The sequence below is a fragment of the Antechinus flavipes genome, chromosome 1, assembly GCF_016432865.1.
Source record: "Antechinus flavipes isolate AdamAnt ecotype Samford, QLD, Australia chromosome 1, AdamAnt_v2, whole genome shotgun sequence".
NCBI classification, from domain to species: domain Eukaryota; kingdom Metazoa; phylum Chordata; class Mammalia; order Dasyuromorphia; family Dasyuridae; genus Antechinus; species Antechinus flavipes.
In genome coordinates, this window is record NC_067398.1 from 360,764,507 (window position 1) to 360,779,615 (window position 15,109).

General features: G+C 39.8%; 1 protein-coding gene and 1 long non-coding RNA gene across 3 annotated transcripts in view; one reads left to right on the forward strand and one right to left on the reverse strand.

Moving 5' to 3' along the window:
* Positions 1-12,653, reverse strand: part of CTIF (cap binding complex dependent translation initiation factor) — a 478,113-nt gene extending 465,460 nt beyond the window's left edge. The window contains exon 1 of one of the 2 annotated variants that reach the window (XM_051969645.1): positions 12,396-12,653. The gene's annotated coding sequence lies outside the window, so the exon portion shown is untranslated. The remainder of the gene's footprint in view (positions 1-12,395) is intronic. The other variant, XM_051969644.1, reaches the window with a different exon arrangement.
* A 240-nt stretch (positions 12,654-12,893) lies between these two features.
* LOC127543514 (uncharacterized) lies at positions 12,894-14,072 on the forward strand. The gene is made up of 2 exons (XR_007949248.1): positions 12,894-13,061; positions 13,992-14,072. It is a non-coding gene; the product is annotated as an uncharacterized LOC127543514 (long non-coding RNA).
* The last annotated feature ends 1,037 nt before the right edge of the window (positions 14,073-15,109 follow it).

The window sequence follows — 15,109 nt, forward strand, 5'->3', positions numbered from 1 at the left end:
AAAATCAGATCAAAAAGGGAAAAAATGAGAAAGAAAACAAAATATAAGCAAACAATAATAAAAAAGGTGAAAATACTATATTGTGATCCACATTCCATTCCCACAGTGTTCTCTCTGGGTACAGATGGCTCTCTCCATCACAAGACCATTGGAACTGACATGAATCACCTCGTTGTTGTAAAGAGACACAGCCATCAGAATTGATCATCATATAATCTTGCTGTTGTTGTGTACAATGTTTTCCTGGTTCTACTCACTTCTCTCACCATCAGTTCATGTAAATCTCTCCAAGTCTTTCTGAAATCATCCTGCTGATCATTTCTTATAGAAAAATAATATTCCATAATATTCATATACCATAATTTATTCAGCCATTCCCCAACTGATAAGCATCCATTCACTTTACAGTTTCTTGCACTACAAAAAGGGCTGCCACAAACATTTTTGCACAGATAGGTGTAAGACACAATGTAAAGGCACTCTGACTCCATCCCTTATACTCCAGGTGTCATTTAGGTGCCTCTAAGAAAGAATAAAAATGTTGAAAAGGAAGTTGAAACCCCAAACAAGTGAGGAAATGTTAAGACTTAAAGTCACCAAAGACAAACTGAAGATGAAAATGAAGGTAAGTAATTTAAAAACAATATAAAACTATGACATAACCCTATAAGAATTGTGTCAGGAACAACAACAAAAAAAATTTCAAAACAAGATGAGTCTGGCAGGAAATTCTGATGACAATTAAGTATTTTTTAGCTAGGTGAGGAAAAGTCAAAGAGTAGATAGTTACACCAGAAGGTATTAGACAAGGGAGAGAAGGTAGTAATACTCAATTCTTATTCCTTTTCTGTTTTCTTAGCTAAGGAGAATATTTTTGGACTGGAAAGGACAAAACAAAAATGGCTAATAGGGAACAGAATCCCAAAATAAGTAAGAAGATATGAGTAGCAAATAGCTACTCAAGTAGCAAGCCTCTGATGAATTACATCTGAGACTCCAATAGGATCACAGAACAGCATATGAGAATTGGAATATATTTCCACAGTCAAGTCCAACCCAAACACACAAAAAAGGAAGTCCCACCATAACATACCCAACAAATACTCCTCTGCCTTCTCTCTGGAAGCCATTTCTTTTTTGGACAGCTCTAATTATAGGAAGTTGGGGTTTTCCCCTTAATCTCAAATCTAAATTTCCTCTTTGCAATTTCCATCACTGAACTCCCAACTAAAATTCTTTCATCTACAGGAAGCCTATTCCAATCCCCATTACTATCAGTGCCCTCCCTCTATTGATTATCTCCAATTTATCTGAGCTATATTTTATTTGTACATAGTTTTTTGCATATTGTCTCCTCCATTGTAATGTGAGTTTCATAGAAGCAAGGACTATCTTTACAGTGGGTGCTTAATAAATGTTTATTGGTGTGTGATTCTATTCTCTGAAATCAAATAGTATGAATCTAATCCCTCCTCCATAGGAGAGTCCCTCACATATTTGAATTCAGTTAGGATGTTCCCTTTGACTCCTCCCTTGAAGTAGAAAAAAACTTCCCTAGAATCTTCTCTTCCCCAGGCTAAACATAGGCAATTCCTCCAACTAATTCTTATATATCATGAAATTAAAGCTCTTCATTATTCCATTCCCTTCCTTTGGACATTTTTCAACATTTCTCTTGTCACAGAAGGAACTAATATAGACCAAGATGGCATTAACTCTTTTGGTCGCTACATCACCCAATTGATTCATATTAAGCTTGCACTTACCTAAAACTCCCAAGTCCTCTTCAAAACAATTACTATCTTTCCATACCTCTACTATCTTGTACTTCTGAAGCTGATTTTATATTTGTTATATGTTTTATTTAACTTATCAGATTCAATCCAAGATTCTAACCTGTAAAGATCTTTTAGGAGCCTGTCTGTCATACAAGTTGGGTTACTTCTAGATTTGTGTCATCTTCAAATCTGATGTGAGCATATATTATCCATGCTTTTATTGAAATCATTGATAAAAATGTTAAACATTATGAGGGCTAGCGGGATGATTTCAGAGACTTGGAAAGACCTACATGAAATGATGCTAAGGGAAATGAGCAGAACCAGGATATCATTATACACGGCAATAAGATTATATGATGATCAAATCTGATGGAAATTCTGTCTCTTCAACAATGAGATGTTTCAAACTAGTTCCAATTGTTCAGTGATGAAGAAAGCCATCTGCACCCAAAGAGAGGACCGTGGGAGCTATGTGGTCCATAACATAGCATTCTCACTCTTTCTGTTGTTGTTTGCTTACACTTTGTTTTCTTTCCCAGTTTTTTCCTTATTGATCCGATTTTTCTTGTTCAGCAAGATAACTGTATAAATACACACACACACACACACACACACACACACATATGATTTAATATATTTTAACATATTTAATATGAATTGGACTACCTGTCATCTAGGGGAGGGGATGGGGGAAGGAGGGGATAATTTGGAACAGAAGGCTTTGCAAGAGTCGATGTTGAAAAATTATCCATACATGTGTTTTGTAAATAAAAAGCTTAAATAAATAAAAACAAATAAATAATTTTAGGGAAAAAAATAATATAGGGCCAACCACAGATTCCAGGAGCATTTGGAGATTTCCTATATAATTGTGGAGCCACTGTCACTGATCTCTAAGATTAGAAAATGGAAGAGGACAATTGTCCTGATTTTCAAAAATGGGCAAAAAGTGAAGTATGTAAAATATAAGCCATCTCAACTGACTTCAATTCCTGGCAAAATTCTAAAATATTAACTAACTGGTTAGTGAAAAATTTAAAAAGGAAGCAATTACCACAAGTTTCTAGCAAATTGTCCTCAAGAACAGAATAGATCATACCAAACTTCCTTAATTTCTGGGAGGGGTGAGGGGGGTGAAAGAGCAGAGTTGCAGAAGGATGTAAGAGAGTAGGCAGGGTAATCAGACTAGTAGATCAGGAGGGTGTCATAGCTATAGTTTATCTAGATTTTGGAAAAGCATTTGGCAAAGTCTATCATGTTATTCTTGTGCATAAGATGAAGGGCTATATGATAAACAAGGGTAGAATTTTTTGAATCCTTGGACCCCAAAAGTATTCACTAATAATTTTATATTAAATTGAAAAGAGATCTGTATTGGAAAGTCCCAAAGATTTTTTTTTTCTTGATCCTAAGCCATTTAACATTTTTACCAATTAAGAATGAGATTAAGTTTCTTTCACATTCTGTCTGGGAATGGATTCTTAATTAAATCAAGAACAGAAAAGCTCACAAAAGATAAATAGACTATTTTGATTACAAATTAAAGTTTTTGAACAAACAAAATACAAGAAGACAGAAATAGAAGAGATGTTATGGTGGGAAAAATTTTTGTGCCAAATATCATCAATAAAAAGGCTGATAGCCAAAATATATGAGGAATTAACACAAATCTAAAACATCATGTACTAGTCTTCAAAAGAGGATAGTAACAGATAGCTTTTAAAAGAATAATTAGAAATTTAAAATGATGCTCTGAAAACATACTTCATATGATTAACAGATAAATACAAATTTTTAAAACTCTGAAGTTTCAATTCACAAGATACAAATTAGCAAAGATAGCAAAAAAAAAAAAGGGGAGGAACAATTAACAATAAGATAATCTTCATGAAGACAGTAGTACCAATATTCTAATGAGCAGAATTAAGAAATGATCCCAAACATTCTGAATATCAATTTGGAACTATGCAAGAAAAGTGATTATACTATTCTTATCCTGTGACTCAACAATCCTGTTCTTGAGCATATAAAAATCAAAGTCAGATAATCAAAGGTCAATATATATTCAAATTATCACATCAGGGCTTTTCCTCATAATGAAGAATTGTAAACAAAGCAGGTGCTTGCTTATCAGTTGTGGAATGATTAAAAAAATAACCCTATCATAGACATATGATTATTACTGTACATCAAGAAATGATAAATATGAGAAATTCAGAGAAACAGGAAGACATATATGAACTGATTCAGTGAGAAGTAAACAAATAATATACACATGTAAATGGGGCTATCAACAAAAAAAGAAGGTAAAATTGTACAACTAGAAAAAAAAAGTGAAGATCCTAGAGAACAAAGAAATATTCCTTCTCCTCCTTCCTGCCCTTATTCCCTACAGAAAAGGGAACTCTAATGACAGAGTATTCTGTATACTGGTAGATGTTGTTACTATATCAAATGATTTTGCTGAATTGCTTTCCCTTGTCACAATGAGGGGCTTAGTCTGGAAGAGGAGATTGAAATGACTGTAATGCTAAGACAACTGACATCAATAAAAGGGGGAAAAGAAGACTGGTTCATTCTATCTTGCCTAGGCTAGATTAGCACAGCAATTTGACTTGCTCCAATTCTGACTTGTATGATTTGTCCTTTCTGAGGCAACTGATTCCCCCTCTCTCAACTCTTTCATGGGGCAGAGGGAGGGGAGAAGAGCTCACAGTAATTTTGCTGAACTTGGTGCAACCATTTTTAGTTCTATTGCAGTTCAAAATTACTTAGCTCAAATATCCACCAGCCTCTGCCTGCCTCTCCAATAGCAGGGAATATATAGGCAATTGCCCCCACCACCTAGCTTCCTTTTTCACTATACTGTTTTGTTTTTTTTTTTTTTTTCCAAATGACACATACTTAAAGCTAACACACCAAATAATAAAGTCAGATTGGAAAAATCTTAATTTAGGACACTCGACTGAATCTAAGACCATGAAATTTTATTGGGATAAAAGTCTACATGATTTCAAAAATCTGTTTCATAACTATAAAACATAGATGTTTTATATAAAAAAATATGAAACTGTCTTATTAAAGTATATCTGAAAAAAAGATCAGAGGATGTTAGTGGACTGCAAGCGCAATATAATTCAATAATGTGATGGGGCACAGGACTACAGACTGAACTTGTAATTTCATTGGAGGACTACTAGATGAAAAAAGCCCCCTTTCCCAATGCAAACTGACACTTTCTATGTAATTTATAGACTAAGAGAGTTGCTTAGATTATTGAGAGGTAAGGTGACTTGGTCAGAGTCACAGAGTCAGGTCATGTTAAAAAGTCAAACTTGAATTCAGGTCTTGAGAGCTTCAAGACTTGCTCTTTAGACACTATACTAATAGTATGGCATGACAGTTTTAAAAAGCTAATATAGCTTTAGGAGAATTTAATAATCTCAAAGTTCTTTGCTGCAGTCAAGTCAGCTCTGAAATATTGTGCTTAATTATGAGTGGCACAGTTTAGGAAGGACATTGTTAAAAGTGAAGAAGATCCAGAAGAAAGTGCCCCTGATGGTAAAGGTCCTTCAGATCAATTTTTATTGAGGACTGGCTGAAGAAAACAAGGGAATTTCAAATGGAGAAAACATTACTGAGGGAGGATGTGATCTTTAAATATAGAAGGGTCGTCACATCAAAAAAGAAATAGATTTATTCTGCAGAGATAAACATAGAAAAATCTGAGAGCAATGAGTAAAAACCCAGAAATTGACTGAAGCTATAATAAGAAAAATCAAATATGGAAAAGAATGTCTCCAGAGGCAGAAGGCTTCCCCTTACTAGAATTCTACAAGCAAAGGCTGGATGGTCACTTGTCACAGAGATTGAAGAAAGATAAGGTAAGGTTCCAACCACAGCCTTCTGTCCTTCCTTCAAGCCTAGAGCTTCTCTTTGTCCTCAAATACTTCTGCTTTCAGGAACCCAAAGTCTTGTTTATAAAACAAGATCTATATAATGTATACCAGGAAGATAATAAAAGAGGAGATCTTTATTTAATAGGGCTTTTTTTTTTTTTTTAAAGACTCTGGGTTCTTCTACTTGTGGTCTTTATGCTAAAAAAGAAATCTCTAAATACTATATCTTGTGTCTAAACAGCACATTCCTCAACTATATTCAAGCAGCCTTTGCAAAATTTCTTTCTGCTAAGTAGTCAGAATTTCACAGCATTTATGGGTAACAAAATAGCAGAGAGTAATCAATATAAGAAGTGTTTAGTTAAAGGGGATCTTTAGCTTAGAAAGGAGTAGGCTTAAGAGGGATATCATTATCAATTTAGCTGGCATTTATATAAAGTCTACTAGATGTCAAAGGCACATAATGAATAGAGAAGTGGCCCTAAAATCAAAAGGACCTGAAATCAAATCTGGCCTCAACCCTGGGCATGTCACCTAATCTTGTTTGCCTCAATTTCTCATCTGCAAAATGAGCTAGAGAGGGAAATGGCAAACCACTCCAGTATCTTTGCCAAGGAAACCCCAAATGGGGTCACAGAATAAAGTCAGACATCAAAAAAAACAAAAACAAACAAACAAACAAAAAAACCCTATGATCAAGGCTCTGTGCTACTTGCTTTACAAATATCATATCATTTGAACCTCATAACAACTCTGAGAGATAGGACTATTACTATCCACATTTTATAGTTGAGGAAACTGAGGCAAACAGAGAGGTTAAGTGACTCTCTTCTTTCTGAAGGACTGTAATAGGGAAGAGAAAGGTTTTTCTACTGTAGCTTCAGGGAACAGAGATAAGACCAAAGATGGCCAATTGGATGGAGGTGGATGGGGGATTATTGGTGCAAAAGTGCCTTCTAATAACCAGAGCAGCCAAACAACAGATTCTGGGTAGCTTCACAGGAGAATGGTCTGCTTTGTGAGATAGTGAATTCTCTGTAGCTGGAAGGATTCAAGGAGAGGATGGATTGGGGGAGAGAGGGAGGAGAAGAGAAAGAAAACAAGCTAAGAGATCCCAGGAATCTTAGTTTTAGAAAATAAACATTGTAATGTTTATAATTATAAACATTGAAATGTAAGCATGGCAGAAGATAGTAAAGGAGAATGGCATTTATTTTTATTTTCCAGATGAGGAAACTGAGACACAGAAAGGTTTAGTGAAATAGCACAGTCTGATATAGAAAGTTGGTATCCTGAAATCTGAATCTACTGTTTCATTATCCTGTTTCACACCAAATAGGACTGGCTATTGATATCCATAAACACTACAAAGCACACAGAGTTAATTGAACACTGACAGCTTGTTGGGTATTGTATGGGTCATGGAATCCACTGGGGGTTACAGGGAGAAGAGACATAATTTTTTAATAAAAATTTTGTTAAAGTTAGCAATGGGAGTTTTGGAACTCCCTTCCAAGAGGCTATTTCTTTAAGAAGGATATCCCTAGAAGTGAAAATGGTCTATGGTTTATGGGTAACAACATAATCAAAGGGAATTTGTGTAGAGCTAGCAATACAGATTGTGCAGTTCATTTTAAGACAATTTTAGAAGCTTTTAGAATTGGCAACCTTAAGATTACTAAGTTTTCTGTGGCTGGGGTTTTTTGGTCTTCCCTCTTTCTTCCTAACACACTATGATGAATTAGAATCCTTAAACCAGAAATGTACTTACAGAAAGATAAAAATAAGTCGGGAAAGATGGAAGAGTCAGGAAACATCTGGACAACCTTAGAAGGCCTGTATTCTATGGTTAAGGGAAACTGTCAAAAATGACATTGATTGTGGGACCTCACCTCAAAACTGTAGCAGTACCCTACCCTAGCTAAAATTTGGTTCAAAATTCACCTTCAGGAAGGATTCTCTGATCAAACTCACACTGTCCCTGAAACTCTCCCACCAACACACACACACACACACACCCCTTTAATCTGCCATCCTGTACCACCATGCATTTCATTCACAGCAAATTATGGTATTCTTTTCTCCCTGTATCATTTTCAATCTTCTTAATGGAAAGAGCAAGCGAGAGAAAATCCCAAATTAAGGCCCAAGGGTGGTTAGGTAACATTATAACATTTCCAAGATCATACAATGAATCAGCAATAAGACTAAGAGCTGGCCAAGTCCAATCTTTTCAATTCTAACTACCATGGCCTCTGTCACAAAGCAGCAGGACTTCCATACATTAGCTTATTACATTATCAAACAATAAAAAAAATTCTGTTCTATTTAGAGCTTTTACATAGGCTGCATTTCACATATCTTTAAATCCTTTGTTCTCAAACCTATTGTTTTAGATTCTTCCTCCATCTAGACTATTCTTCTCTTTCACCAATTCCATGTTTTAAATTTCAATAAATAAATAAGCTTATTACAAGGGGCAATAGCCTGGGCTTTGGCTACCATGAAAATAAGCTGTCAAGGGGTCAAAGAACTAAGTTTTACAATTGAAATTTCAAAGAGATTCATATCTAAATACAGATATATGGCAATATATCATGAAACTCCCAGAAACTGCCCTCCTTCCCAGCCCCATCTCCTTGGGTAGGACAGGCTGCCCCAGGCTGCAGAGGAAAACCATCCCCAGTCTAAGGTGGGCTGGGATCAGATATACAGAGGGACCAGTGAGTGAGTTGATTCATGCCAAGATCTCCTTGAGACACTAGAGCTCTCAAGCCCGGTGTGGGCGCTCACACAGTGGTGATGCAAGGATCAAACCAACCATGACTGGAATTGTTACACTCGCACCCAAGCGTGTGCCTACAGGGAAACATAGGTTTCCATGTCAAAACTGACATACATATTGATTCCACCACTTTTTTCTCCTATATACCCCACATGTATGTAAACTGACTATCCCAACTGTTTTTCCACTTAACTAATTTTCTGGCCCCAATGCCCTGCCTGAGGGAAAAAAACATAGCATGTGAAAAAGGCACTGAGAAAAAGGGATGGGACCTATATACAACAAACAGCAAGTAAGCCAGTTTGGCTGGGGCACAGTAGGTATGAAGGGGAATAAGTAATGTATAATTAAACTAGAAATATAGGCTGGAGTTTTAATGCCAAAAGAAACAAAAGTTTGTATCTGATCCCAGACCCACTGTAGTTTCTTGAACAAGGAGGTGACATGATCAACCAATTAAGAGGCTATTCCAGTGGTCCAGGAGACAGACACTGAAGGCCTGACATAGGGTGGTAGCCATGAAAGAAGGGAATGGACCTGAAACATGTTCTAAAGATAGAATTACCAGGTCTTGTCAATTAATTGGAAATAAGGGGTGAGCCAAGGGAAGAGACAGGATGAATGTCAAATTGCAAACTTGAGTTATGAAGAAGAGTGGTATCTTTGACTGAAATAGGGAAGTTCATTAAAAGGATGGATTAGAGGGAAAAGTTAATGAAGTTTGTTCTAAACATGTTGAGATTGAGAAAAGATCCTAGAGGCAGGTGACAATGCAGGGCTGGAGTTTAGGAAGAACAGGGTACTCAATTATTAAAGATTATCTTCTCTGTTCACCACAATTCTCAACCTAATGGTTCATTTAATTGACCTCAGAAGATATTAGCATAACTAGAGTATGAAGGAAACATTTTGATCTTTAGCCTTGGAAACAACTGACATAACCCTAACATTGTTACCAGGTTGAACATAGTTCAACATATAGTGAAAACAGTTGGCTTTGGTTAAACAGCCACTAAGTTGAGAACAGGAGTCACATTCATTTCATTTTTTACTCACACAGAACACTAAGCGGTTGCTAACATGTGCGTGGTATAATTCATTTTACACAATAAGTATGTCTACATTTTTATGAAAATGAAATTCAATATTAAATTCAACAGGAGCTTCCAGTACTTAAAGGAACTCTGAGTTCTTCTCTAAAGTGGGTAAGTCTCCCTGAGTAATGTCAAAATTGACATGTAACTCGACTCCACCACTTCTTTCACTCACACACACTCGAGTATGGATCTTGACTAACCCACCTAACTATAATCCTTCCAGCTTTCTGCCCAAGGTGAAAAAGCAAAGCTGGCAGAGGCGGGGACTGCGGAGGGTCTCCCTCTCCCGGGCAGCTCCCATCCACTCTTGGGCCGCGCAGCAGAGGCAGCCGCCACGCCACTGCTGTGTCACTCTCTCGTCCTGAGTTCAGCTCTTACGTGGCTTCAGTAATGTAGCTTCCTTCCTCCCTTCCCTCCTCAGGCCCCCTAACCCCGGAGCTAATCCCTCCCAGCCTGGGGCAAGAAGAGCTAGCAGATCTAGCTCCAGGAGCCGGGGAAGGGGGGAGGGGAGGCTCACTCCTAGGGCAAAGAACGGAGTGAGAGGTGCGGCAGCTCCGATCTCCACCGGGCACGGGGGGTGGAGGAGGGGGCCGGTCAGTTACAGTTTAGCCCCCTAATCACAACGACACCCATTCCAATGCTATTCGGTTTCATGCCTTCCTCCCCACCCCCATGTTCCCTTGGGTAGGACAGGCTGCCCTAGGTTGCAGAGGGGAACCATCACCAGGCTAAAATGGGCTGGGCTCGGCTGGACAGAGGGACCAATGAGTGGGTTGATTCATGCCAAGGTCTGCTTAAGGCATTAGAGCTCTCAAGGCCGGCTTGCGCGCTCACAGAGTAGTGGTGCAAGAGTCAAACCAACCACGACTGGGAGTTGTCACACTCGCACCCAGGCGCGTGCCCGTGGGGATCCAGACAGCACCTTCACACACACACAGCCCCTTCCTCACTCCCCCCTTTCCAAAAGAGCTCCTCTGGCTAAGGAACATGTTGTGGTTATATCTGTGTATCCAGAATGTGTCTTCCTGTACGCACATAAGATAAACCAAACGTACCTTTCCCTGCAAACCACTACGAACTCTCTTTCTCCTATCTACTCAATTTGTGTACCTCAGATACACATGAAGCATAATGGGGGTGTGGGTAAACATAGCTCTTCTAATGAGGCTCTCGTTAATATATTTGAAGGAGTCTGTTTTTTCTTGTTTCAAGTGTTAATACGCTCCTAATTGGATCGCACACTCCTTATTACAACTTAGTGTATGATCTCCCCACTCCTCTCCATTACTGGTTTGCACAGAAACATCTGAGAGGGAAGGGGGGAAAGGATCTCGTTAATTAAGGGTAATAGGATGCACGTTGCTGCCAACCAGTCCTCATCCCTCATTCCACCTCATACTTACACCCCCCAGACCCCAATTTCTAAGGGAAGCGCACAAGCTTTAAATTCGACTGAGCCAAACACCGGTAAATTAGGCAGGTTCCTGGTTCAAAAAAAAAAAAAAAGAATTTGCCTCAAATGGCCCTCTATAACTAGGATTAGGCATAAATATAAACAAAGCAGGTCTCCAAGGATAGGCATCAATCAGCATAAAAGCTCCCTACTTCCAATCTTTTTGGAACCTCTACATCTGAGTCGCTCATCACCCTCCAATTCATTCTCCCCTCCAACACTTCTAAGCCCCCTCCCCCAATCTTTGATCAAAGAGGGAAGGTTGAACGGTATTATGACGATTTATCTAATTATCATTGATTGACTAATCTATTAACACATAACACACAGTAGACGTGTCAAGTCAGTCACCACAGGGACTCTATTCTCCTCCCAGCCCATCAACTAGGAACCTGCTTCTAGTGTCTCATTTCTCTAGGACAAGACTGTGTGGCAGCGACGCAAATCAAAATAAAATAAATGGCAACCACCGAGTAATATGCTAAAGGCTCGGATTGAATTCAATGTTCAATTCATGGACAAGGCTTCCTTCTCGCCCGCCCCCTTCCCTTTTAAAAATCCAGCGCACCCAGTGGATTCCCTGCGGAGGGAGCTGCAGTCTAGACGACGTGCAATCGATCCACAGACACATCCGTCCACCCGCGAGAGCGAGACAGGAAAGGGGAATATATACACAAGCACATAGAGAAAGAAAGAAAAGCAGATTGAAAATAAACTCCCCGTGACCTACGGTGGAAAAAAAAAAAAAAAAACCAACCCCGACCCCAGTGCCCATCACTTAGCCCTGGTTCCCTTACCCTATCCGCCACCCCTCATCTCACTCACCCCCCTCATATCTCAAGATCAAAGAGCCCGAAACAGCTGCAAGTTTGGCATTAAGACGGCAACTGCTCGATGCAGCAGAAGCGGGTTCCAAAACAAAAGACAGGCGGAATGGGAGAGAAATCACGCTGCCTCCCTCCCTCCCTTTGGGTTCTAACCCAACACATGACAGCAGCTACACAGCGCGGTCCACAGATTGCCGGGGCTCAGACTACATTCCTACAAAAAGCGCACCCCCACCCCAGCTTTTCCTTCGCCCTCCTCTGGGAGTCTCAAGGAACCCTCCGCCCCGCACTAGACACGGCAAAGCAAGGCAAGGAGCAAGGACTTCGCGTCCCCCCATCCTGAGCACCTTCTAGAGGCGAGGGCTCCCAGGGTCCCCAGTTGCCCAGGGAGAAGCGGGGGAGGTGGATAACCGAGCGATGTTTTGTTTCTGTTTTGGTTTTCCCCAAGTCCATCTGTATTCTCAAGCACACCACCCACTCCTCCTCCTCCCCACTCTAGGGTCCCCGGGGCCACACCCCACAAGATGGAACGGGTCCGGCAGGAGACACTTACCTCGGTTTCCCTGACTGCAGCTCCAAGCCTGAGTTGGAAGGGAAGAGGGAGGGAAGGGGAAGGGAGGGAGGGAGAGAGGCTCCGGAGATCAGATTCCTGCCTTTAATTTCATGGGTCCCGGCCCGATAGGGTGGGGGTGGGGGGGTGAGGATTTGGGTGCTGTGTAAGAGGAGGAGAAGAGGGGAGGGAGGGAGGGAAGGGAAAGAGGGAGGGAGGGGTGGGTGGGGGAGGGGGTAAAGGAAGAAGGAGAAAAAAAAAAAAGGATCCCTGCTCTGACACAGGGAAAGAAAATGCAGGAGGGTGACGTCCCGGCCCCTCCTTCACCACGGGCCACGTGCAAAGACTTGAAAGGGAAGAGAGATGCCTAGCGCCTGCTGGGAAATGTAGTCCGGCTTTCTTTCGCGGGTTCCAGGGCCCTGCACGCGCCGGGAGATCTTCGAACCGCGCCGGGCTCCTCGATTTCGCGGAGCTGTCCTCTTGCACTGGCGTCCCACTCCGGGACCCGAAGGATGCTGTAGACCCCGAAGGGAGGGGCGTGACCAAGGGGTTAGCGAAGCACGATCCGAGCTGAAGACGTAACCCGGAGCCGCGTCCTCTGCTCGAGGAGGGGCTTAAGGTGTCTCCTGTGCGCGTGTTCGACGTCAGATGAAAGCAGTCTTTGTCTAGGTATCAATGATGGGGATAGACTTTAGAGTATTGGGAAGACTCGAGTTGGAATGGCTTCTCGCTCACTTATTAGTGTGTGAGTCCATTACCTTCTCAATCCGCAATTCCCTCATCTGTAAAATGGGGAGAGAAAGAACATTCCTCCCCCCTCCCCCAAACTCTCTTTACTCCAACTCCCGGTACCCTGGACCTTTCCAAACCCATCTCATCAAAATGGACCTACCCTTTGTATGTGTCATATTCTTCCATGAGCCTGTAAGCTTCTAAAGGACTGGGCTGTCCTCCGGCAGAGCTGCTGGAGACTTCCGACCACTCACTTGGGAAATATTCTAGTCTTCCCACCAATTACTTTCGAATAGTGCCGGGAGCATAGTAGGTGCTTAATAAATGTTTGTTGGATTGATAGGAATTTCGAGGAACATAAGAGATTAGATAATAGACATAAAGTACTTCCCAAACCTTTAAAGTACCACATAAAAGCTAGGGATCGTTAAAATATTTTTTCATTATTATTATTGTGAGAGGCAATTTCGTATAAGTGGATAGAGAGCCATCTTCAGAATCCAGAAGTCTTTGTTTTAAGTCCTTCTTCTGATCTAAACTGGCTCTGTGGCCTGAGGCAAGTCACTCTGGCAATTGCCTTGGTAAGAGTTTCCTAGTCTGGGTAGTTGTCCATAATACTGAAATCACAGGTCCAATCCCTATCTCTATTATTATTATTATTATTATTATTATTATTATTACTATGTTTTAAGGTTTTCAAAGTGCTTTGCCCAGTGTCGGTATTATTACTCATATTTTATAGCTGAAGTAAGTTATATTATTAAATTCTAACATCTCGTTTTGATATGCATATGTTATAATTAAGGAGCAGGAGGGTTGGCATTAGCAGGATACTGTAATTATGTGTCCTTTCACTCCTTTATCCAGGTTAAGGAAAAGCAGCTGGAGGCCTGGATAATTCAACCATGGATAAATGCAAAAATCAGTTAATTAAATCAAATTATTGAATCACATGTTTATTGATTGCCTTCTATTGCTAAGCAACAAGCATTTATCAAATCAGCTTGGTGTAGTGAATAGAGCAATAGATCTGGAGTCAGGAAAATGAGTTAGAATTCCACCTTGGACATTTGTATGATGTTAAATAAGTCACTTATTCTCTTTCTCCAGCCTCCTGTTCCTCAACTCTAAAATAGGGATAATAAAAGCAGTTTACCTCCCAGGATCCTTGTAAGCACCAAATGAAATAATATATGTAAAGTATTTTGTAAATTTCAAAGTGCTATATAAATATTAACTATTAGTTGCAGTACTAACCGTATGCCAGGCACTATGCTAAGATAGTGATTCAAAGTTAAAAATAAAATAGTCTCTGGCCTCAAAGTTCTTAAATTCTACCATGTACAAAACACTATATATAAAACACAGTACTTAATTCTGCCTTCCTGGAGGGATTTATAGTCTATTTGAAGAATAAAACTAGAAGCAAGAGCAAAACATTAAGTGCTACAATGTGGGGTACCAGCCATAGGTGATGGAAAAATCCAAAGGAGGGATATATTAATAAGGTTGAGTTGCCAAAGAAGCTTCATAGTAAGATAAGACTTCAGCTACCTTTGGAAGGACAAATAGAGTTACTAGATTTTTATTCTAAAAAGGTCAGCGGGATGGTGCAATGGATAGAGCACTGGCCTGGAATCAAAAAACTCATCTTCCTGAGTTCAAATGTGAGCTCAGATATTCACTAGTTGTGTGATCCTGGATAAGTCACTTTACTGCTTCCCTAAGCTTCCTCATTTTTAAAGTGAGCTAGAAAAGGAAATGGCAAATCTTTGTCAATAAAACCCCACATGGAGTCATAACTGAATAACAATATCCTCCCAAAAAAAGCCAAATAAAGAAGAAAACAATACATATGTATGGAAATATTTATATCAATTATATCAATGATGGAAAAAAAAACTAAGAAGGTATCCGTCAGCTGAAGAAAACTAAACTAATCATCGCATATGAAAGTCATATAATATTTTTCACTGAAAGAAATT